This window comes from Canis aureus, chromosome 23, assembly GCF_053574225.1.
Source record: "Canis aureus isolate CA01 chromosome 23, VMU_Caureus_v.1.0, whole genome shotgun sequence".
NCBI lineage: Eukaryota > Metazoa > Chordata > Mammalia > Carnivora > Canidae > Canis > Canis aureus.
The window spans coordinates 47,213,688-47,223,179 of record NC_135633.1 but is presented as its reverse complement, the minus strand read 5'-3'; the positions used below and the strand labels follow the sequence as shown (position 1 = coordinate 47,223,179).

At 38.2% G+C, this 9,492-nt stretch overlaps 1 pseudogene; it reads right to left on the bottom strand.

Moving 5' to 3' along the window:
* Nucleotides 1-7,174: 7,174 nt before the first annotated feature.
* On the bottom strand, nt 7,175-8,497 carry LOC144295514 (aurora kinase A pseudogene; annotated as a pseudogene).
* Nucleotides 8,498-9,492: the final 995 nt, after the last annotated feature.

Below are 9,492 nucleotides of genomic sequence, written 5' to 3'. Positions count from 1 at the left end.
AAAACTCTCTTTTCTTCTTCTTTTTCTGGACTCTTAGAACATTTTATTCACACTTCTTTTATAGAATTCTTATAGAATTCCCAGTGCTACTTTTTGCATGGAATTTGTGTTGCTTTCTTTGCCCCTTCACCCCATCAAGTGACAAAAGGAAGCCTGTTATAAAGCATGACCCCAAGGAAGGGCTTTTGCAGGAACAACTTTGTGTCAAATAGTTGTTGTACCTCATTGTTCATGATGGTCAGGGCTGCATCCATGCTGAGGAATAAGCATTATATAAATAATAGCAAAGGTTTTTAAATCTAGATAACTAGGTATTCTCAAGAGAAGTACTTAAACATTTCATCATCACCAAACTCTACATGTAATATTTTTTTGCTATGCAGTAAATTATTAATTCTTAGCTGTATAAAGAACTTAATATCAGTTCAAATGACACCAACACCATGTGCATGTGTTGATAATGTCATTATGTGAAGCAGATGAGTAAAGAAAAATTATAGTTAGGCAATTTTCCAAATATCATATAAAACATTCACAATTATTTTCCAAAAGTAATCGATTCTTTTTTTACTCAATGGTCATAAATGTTTAATGCTATTTCAGATTCATATTATAAAAGGTGAAGTAATATCTTTATACTGCTTAGAAGCACTGTACATTGTGTCTTTAGGAATTTGTTCTGCTCTTGTCTTCATTCAACAGAAATGAGACATACAGAAATTCGATACACCAAATTCATTCATCAGAATACAAATTGCCTCATAAATGCTTTTCCTGATCTTTTGATTGGCAGACAGCTTCAGCGAGGTGGTCATCAAATGCCAGGAAATGGAATGATATTTGATGAAGAGTAGATTCTTTAATTTTATTAAATTCCCAGAGGGTAGAGACCATATCTTATTCATCTCCTAAGAAACTATCCTTGTGCTTTGCTTAAATATTTGTCTAATAGCTTTCTCTGCGAGGAAGACTAACCAGAATGACCATTTTTATAGCATATTTCCAAAGAAAGTGATGTTACTTCATCCATCCCAAGGAAGTAATGAAGCCAGCTAGCCCTTGTGAAATAAATATAATCAGAGTTATTAAAGTGATCGCTTTTAATGATTATAATGATAAAACATCTGCCATGAAAGTCCAGATTTATTTGGCTACATAAATTAGAGTCCCAGAACAGTCTGAAACAAGAAAGGGACATGAGTAATCACTGATCATTAACACAAACAAAATGTTAAGTTTTAGCCTTGACCCAAATTTACCATCTATCATTTTTCCCACTGGAATTAGGGGATTCAGCATTATTAAAACCTAATTAGAGTTTTTATCCTACTCTGACCTATGTTTTCATATATGTTTCCTAGTGAGCTATTGACTGAAACTAATTGGCAAGTATTTCTGTGAAAGAAAAATCTGTTACAAACCCAGGCACCCACAAAAAGCAACTGAGGTTACCGAAATGCCTGATAAAAATAAAGTTTGTTGGTTTGCTGAGCTCCACCTTCAGAGAGTCTGACTTGGCTGTCTAAAGTGCAAGTCTGGAAAATGTTTAAGCAGTGCTTTCTAAATAGGTGTCCATGTCAAACACATTGCAAAACATTTTATGATGAGCATCTCTTAGGTACTAGCTGTGTGTAAATACAGAACTTAATATAAGTAAACGCCAAGAACCATTTTTCAGCATTTCCTAAGCTTAGACTGTCTCCAAATCTCCACAAACTTCTCAGTGCCAAAAAAAGAAAAAATGAGTTCCAATATGTAAAAGAATCCATATATAATTCTGCTTACTTGCCATTTAAAAAGTTTTGTTTTGAATTTGTCATATTAGATATAGTACCCAAAAGATGGCAATTTGATTGATGTCACCCTGAAAACCTACTCTGAAAAAGCAGATGCAGCCATATACATCATGCTGTTTTTAGGAAACCTTCCATCATTCTCAACCCATTCCCAATAAGAAAAATGATATAATTTGGAAAAAGTAGAGCCATAGGCTATAAAAAAATATAAGATTAAAATTTCCCCATAATGTCTACTACCCACATTCTAATAGATTATAAAAAGCAGTTAAAGAAAAAGAAATGTTCCATTTAAATGAACATAAAACAGTAGGCAGTAATAGCCTAAAAGACCCATAATAAAGGCAATGACAATCTAAACAGACTTCTAAAGAACAAGAGCTATAAACAATATTTGTGCAGTGTACCTTATTATATACATGACCCTATTCAGGTCCCCCAGTAATTCTGCAAACACAGAAATATTTGTATCTTATCCATGACAAAGTGAAACTCATAGACATCAGAGGATTTGCTTATTAGCACAAAATTAGTAAGAAGAAAAGCAGGGAATGGCACCTAAGTTTTCTAGCTTCATATTTTTAGCAAATACCCAGTTCAATTTCAGAATTTCTAAATATATAAAGCAACAGTTCTTACATCCAATAGTACAACCCACCAGTAAGGATGTATTTCATATATAATATGTGGATTGAATCAAATAAGATTCAATCTTATTTCTACTACAATGGTAATCTTAAGGGCACGCATGGATATGTTTTCTTTCTTGGCAGAAGAAAAGATGATATCCATCCTGCAGTTAGAGGGCAGGGAATTGCAGATCTCTAGGTCAAACCTATCCTGATGGATCTTCCACATGAGCGAAACTATAGAGGACAGTTGTCCTGATATAGCCTCATATAGCTTAACATTTAGACTAAGCACTTATAAAATCAACACTAAAATAATTCAAAGCTATCTATTTTGATAAGGAGCAAATAATTAAAAGAAGAGAAGGGGAGGAGGAAGAGGAGTGAGAGGAGAGGCAGTCACTGCCATCATAGCCACCGCTGACTAGTTAAGGAAGAAGAGGAGGTCTCCTCTCACTGCAGGTCACCACTGGCCCTAAAAAAAACCTGGGCATGACCCTGGAAGGATTTTTCCCTACTGAAATTTCTTCTTCCAGGTTTCCAGTAGGAAAGTAGAACATCTAGAAGAAGGTTTGTGCATAACAGGTGCTCTATAGATAAGGGCTGCATTCTTTTTTTTTTTTTTTTTTAATTTTTATTTATTTATGATAGTCACAGAGAGAGAGAGAGAGAGAGAAGCAGAGACATAGGCAGAGGGAGAAGCAGGCTCCATGCACCGGGAGCCCGATGTGGGATTCGATCCCGGGTCTCCAGGATCGCGCCCTGGGTCAAAGGCAGGCGCCAAACCACTGCGCCACCCAGGGATCCCTAAGGGCTGCATTCTTGAGTCAAAGATTTCATTGACATCTTGAGGGTTAGGAAGAGGAGAACGAAGAGGAAATAGATATTATTATTATCTTCAATTTACATATGAAGGAAGTTAAGTAAGATTACACAGATTTAAGTGATGGAGTCAGAAACTGAACCCAGGCAGTCCAAGCCCAGAGTCTACATCCTTACCTGCTGCATTGTATCACCTTCTAGTGTCTTTTCTTGCCTTCTGAATTGTTTAAGCTGCCATAAAGCTCCCTTAAAGAGAAACCATGAGTGAGTGTGCTAATGGGTTTCAAATGGTTTTCTAAGAGCAAAATCCATTCAGAAAATAATGAAACATTAAAAAGGATCTTAAGTATCATCTGGTCCAGACCAACCAACATTCATTTTGGAGTCATTATGTAAAATAGCTAGTAACTTAAGTTTAGCTGCATGTTCATATATTAGAGCAAGTTAGTGGCCATACTGGAACTCAGAACTACAGTCCCCTGACAGTGAGTTCAAATCACTCTGCTCAGCTTTCCATGGGCCTTCATCCATCCTGGATCAAGTGCAGCCCTCAGGTATATTGATAATCCTAAGGTTGCCATCTAATCTTTAGCTGCTATCAGCTGTGGTGGGAATGTGTGCCCTATAGAATCCTAGACCCCACCCACACACCGGGAGGGATCCCTGGAGATCTAAAGATCTATTCTACTTCTAATAATCGAGTTCTTCTTCTAAAATCAAGACAAGGCTTGATCCCACAAAACACACTCTCTACTCTGAACATCATATGATACACAGATGTGGAGATGTGAAAATTTTAACACATTATACTCTGATATCTGATAAAAAAAAAATGTAGCATCTTTATTTCTTGCTAACTGACCTTATCTTCCTCCAGGGCTTTACAGACAATGGAAAACATAGAGAGAAATAAAATTTAAATTTTCTGAAAAATTATACCTCAGTCTATTCAAGTTTGAATAATCTCCTCTATTCAGTCACTTTCTGGTACATTATTAGTCTTTTAACTTTATTCTCTCCCTCTATCCTTCTCTAAAATGATTTAAGGTGGTATCTGGGAATTTAACCTGGGCCATCATAGATGGAGGGGGAAAGTGCCCATTTAGTCTTTGTTGTATTTTGGAACCCTTTTATAGGCTGCTATGTTCTAATCCCAGCGCTGGCCTTTTATTTTATTTTATTTTTTAAGATTTTATTTATTTATTCATTAGAGACACAGAAAGAGAGGCAGAGACACAGGCAGAGGGAGAAGCAGGCTCCATGCAGGGAGCCCGACATGGGACTCGATTCCGGGTCTTCAGGACCAGGCCCTGGGCTGAAGGCGGCGCTAAACCGCTGAGCTACCCGGGCTGCCCCCAGAGCTGGCCTTTTAAAGCTGTGCTTATGGCAGTCACCACAACCAGTTGAGGAGTCTGCAACCCATTGGCCCTTTTATCTTGACCTCAAATAGTACTGTACTGCTGATCCCCCCATCTCTCCTGTATGACCCTACCAGGTCCCAAGGAAACTATCAGCCACACAGCCACATGGCAGAAGCAGAGCTTTGTTTGGGCCTCACTCTTCTCAACTATCTAATCACTCCCTGCTGCTGTGTTCTCACTCTCGTACCTGTTGAAAGTGACCAAACCAGATGGGCTTCTTACCCATCCTTTTGAGGAAAAATTTCTAAGACACATTCTCAGTTTTTTGCACCCTGGTTTGTTATAGAATTTTATGATGGAGTCTCTCAGGGATATTCTTATATAGTCATGAAAGTTAAATGAATTTAGAAAATCCTCTTCTCTTCCCAATTCAGCTTATTTTCATGATTATGATCTTGAGGATTCAAAATACTTCAATTTAAAAGCTAAATACTGACTTTACATAGCATTGATACTAATCCAGTTCCAACATCAAACATATTCCTCTGGCTGCAGGAAGGGGAGATCAGGACAAAGAAGTTGGGGGGAAACATTCATGGATTTCAGAAATAGTATTGCTTTTACCACAGGGAATGAGCTTAAATTTCTGGTTGTAGTCAGTTAATGTGAGGAGAAATCATGGCTCACCCTGAACTTCATGCAGCTTTCTCTGAAAAACCACAAACTAAGTCATTAGGTAAGTTTCCAGTATCTGAGAAAGTATGTTAATTTTGAGACCAGCTGGACACTTCCTTGTCTCCTGACCACATTTGTTCCTCAGCTAAGGGGGATGGAGTCCTTTACTTGAAACTTTGCTGAATCTCCTGAGCTGAAAAAGGCTTTAACAATTAGGTCCTAGAAATTAATAACTGGCAGATGGCATATTTGTCACTCTTCAGGTCTTAAGATGAAATATAAAATTTCCACTCTCATTCAGTAAAAAATAAATATATATAAGGGGGGTGAATCCCTTTGTGAAAGACCCCATTACCTAGACTTTCTTTAGTATCCATAAGCAGGTAGTTTAAATGATTCAGATCACCAAAAATTTTCATCATCTCATTACAAACAAAACACCACATTTTGTGTCTTTTCAAAGTGAGAAGTCAGAAGGATTCTCCTTTTGTATGAAATGAAACAGAGCATGTTAGACTTAATTTGCCTCATATTTTCTTTGAGAATCATCACTGAGGCCCCTTTTCTTTAATACAATTAATTTAACTATACAAAATCAATTTTTGAGATAGAAAATGAAAGATTGGATTTTTTCTTTGTGAAAGTTTTTTAGTAGGAAAGGTACACTTAAAAAATTTTTATAATGAAATTGTCAAATGTTTGAGCTCAAGGTTATAATTTCCAGTAGCGAAGGCTAGCACAAATCTGCTGATCTAACTTTTGAGAACTAATGTATGTGCCCAGCATTGACCAAAGGTAACATCAAGCCCTTTTCAGAATATATGATCTTTCATATGTTTATGGTAAACCATTTGAAACATTATTGCACATTTTGATTATACAGTGATATCTGCTTATTGTAAGAAACTTAAAGAAATGCATGTAAAAACTAGAGACTAATTGAAAACCTGCCACACAATGCAATAACAACTTTTATTATTCTGACATATGTCTTTCTAGACTGTACATAGTGTGTGTTTATATATACATAGTTTTTTAATTACATAATATTATACTAAATTTATTTGGAGTGTCCATAGCTCACTCTTACTCCATATTCCACCAAGACTGATAGAAGCTTGTTTTTATTATCACAGATACTAAACTGCCTCCATCTTTTCTAGGCTTTTATGATGCAGAAACAGAGAAATAAGTTAAAAAAAAAAAAAGCAAAAGTGGAAGAACAAAGACAGGTGATTTGCTTCAGTTGGAGAATCTGGAGAGTGGGGAGATGTACAGATAGGACTCTGAAGATATTTTGCCGAGCACTGAAAATGAGAATTTCATACCATAATTACATGATAAATTTTCTACTGGACTCTGTACTTTGAGTTGTTCTTTGAATTCATCTATTCAAGTTATTTGAAAAAATATTTTTTCTAGTTAATATATTATGAGACCTGGTCAATAAGATTAATCCTTATCATTTTTTCTCTTTATAAAAATCTTTATTTTAACATTTAAAAGAAAGAATCACATGTTCATCCTGACAGCTTTACCAGATTTGGCCACCCAATAAGTTACACACACGTAGGTACTTGGAAGGTTATTGCACGCCTCTTTCACTGATGGAGTCACGGCGACGTGGCCACTCTCCCTGCAGCAGGACCCGGAGCGGGTCCTCCACAAGGAGGCCTGACTCGAAACAGGCTGTGGGGAGGTCCAGGTGAACCTCACCTCCAAATTGTGAAACTAGTGACACTGCCACGATCCTGTGGCTACTTTCACTCCAGAGCGTACTGTTGACTTGAGTAGACTCGAGGGGGGAGGCCGAGGCGCCACCTGCACAGTAGGCCTCTGTCTGCAGCGCCCTCCGTCCCGGGCAGGCCAGGCCGTCAGCGGTATCAGCAGCCCTGCCTCTCAGATTTCTCCCCCTGCACAATCCTTAAGACTGTTTGCTAGTTGAGTCTTTGCTTTTTTGGCTACTTGATGGTTTTGATGAGCTAGCCATGATCCACGGGTGTTCAAGTACATCCTTGAGAGTTGGCCTTTGGCTGGGATTATGTTTCAACAGTCTTGAATGAGATCCCTGGCTCCCTCCGGCCCGAAGTCAGGGAATGTGAATTCAACCCATGATATTCTTTTGTAGGTCTCTTGGTATGTGCTTACCTCAAAAGGAGGCTTCCCAACTAGAAATTCATAGCAAAGAACCCCAAGGCTCCAGAGATCCACCTTCTCATCACGCATTCGGCCTTCAATCATCTCTGGGGGCAAGTAATCCAGGGTGCCACACAGGGTGGTTCTCCTGGAGGATGGAGCATGTACTGACCACCCAAAATCTGCAATCTTAAGCTCTCCAGCTGATTCAAGGAGTAGGTTCTCTGGCTTAATGTCTCTGTGAATGACTCTCTTTGAGTGACAGTAAGACAGGGCATCTGCCAACTCTGTGATATAAGTAGCAGTTCTCTGTTCATCAAACTTTGACAGTTTCTGAAGTTCTCTGTAGACAGCTCCAAAAGGTGCATATTCTAGAATTAGGTAAACTCTGGTGGCATCATGGAAATAACCATACAGCCTATGAATATTTGGATGCCTAAGGTGGGACTGTATTTCTACTTCTCTTCTCAGCTGATGGTCAACTCCTGCTTTCTCCAGTTGAGCTTTAAATAATACTTTAATAGCCAGGATAAACTTGCTTTGTTTTTCCCTTGCCAAGTAAACATTACCAAACTTTCCTTTACCCAGTGGGCGACCAATTTCAAAATCTTCCAAAGCCCATTGCCTTTTTTTTTTTTTGATTCTTCATTTTTCTGTTTTGTTGCCAGTTCCTTTTCAGAATTATTTCCAGGGGCTGATGACGAGGGTTGCTCACTCTTTTGGGTACTATTCAGTGACCTAGAGGCAGGACAAGGGACACCAGTTGCCTGCAATTGCTTCTGCTTCAGATTCTGAGCTGGTTTATGGCTGGAGACGAGCTTTTGGGTTTGTGGAGGAACTCGCTGGGAAGAATTTGAAGGACACAAGACCTGCTGGGCCTGGCCACTATTTGCAGATAACGGATTCTGTGAAGGAACTTGCTGAGTCACCAGAACACGTTTTGGACCATCACCAAGTGCAATTGTAGTCTTAACAGGCCCTGCAATGCAGTTTTCTTTAGATTTGTCCATAATGCCCTCCGGCTCCAGCCTCTGACCCAAGCCACTGAGTCCTCTGGAGTGCTCAATCCTTATCATTTTTAAAAGTTGCAAAGTAAAATCCCACTCTATTTTTAAAAAGATTTTATTTATTTATTTGTTTATTTATTTATTTATTTATTTATTTAATTTATGAGAGAGCATGCACTCAGGGGGAGGGAAAGGGACAAGCAGACTCTGCACTGAATACAGAGCCAGATATGGGGCTCAATCTCATGACCTGAGATCATGACCTGAGCCAAAATCAGTAGATGCTTAACTAACAGAGCCACCCAGGCACCCCTCCACATTGTGTATTTTAAGAGTTATTTAAACACCCTTCATCTGACATAATTTTAAGTTGTTTCCAATTTTCAAAAGTTAATAAGTTAGTATATAAAGCTGCATAGTTTCCCAACCGTTGTATTGAAGTTATTTCCTAGTACAGTTTATGGGTGAAAAGCAATGCACTCTTTTGGTCTTTTGGTAGCTGTTAGTCACTCTCCAAAAATGTTTGTATGTTCCTATTAACCATGAGAGAGAGGGTTGAGCTTCCCACACCCACACCAGTACTGATTGTCTTCAATTTTGTTTTTAATTTGCTTATTAAACTGAAAAACACAAAAGTGATAGATACTTTTAAATTCCATTGCTTGATAATGACACAGTACATCTTTTTTTTAAATTTATTTTTTATTGGTGTTCAATTTACTAACATACAGAATAACCCCCAGCGCCCGTCACCCATTCACTCCCACCCCCCGCCCTCCTCCCCTTCTACCTCTCCTAGTTCGTTTCCCAGAGTTAGCAGTCTTTACGTTCTGTCTCCCTTTCGACACAGTACATCTGATCATAAATTTATTGACCAAAAATTATCATTGACATTAGGATGTGCTGAAGAAGCCAATAATTCTCATTGCAAACCCAGGAAGTGTCCTTATTGTTTGCTTAAATTGTTTAAATGAAAACCTGGTTAAAACAACATAGTAAAAAACTGCTAGAGAGCACAATAAAATCCAATAGAATGCTAACCCTTCCAGATAAATAGCTCTATTAA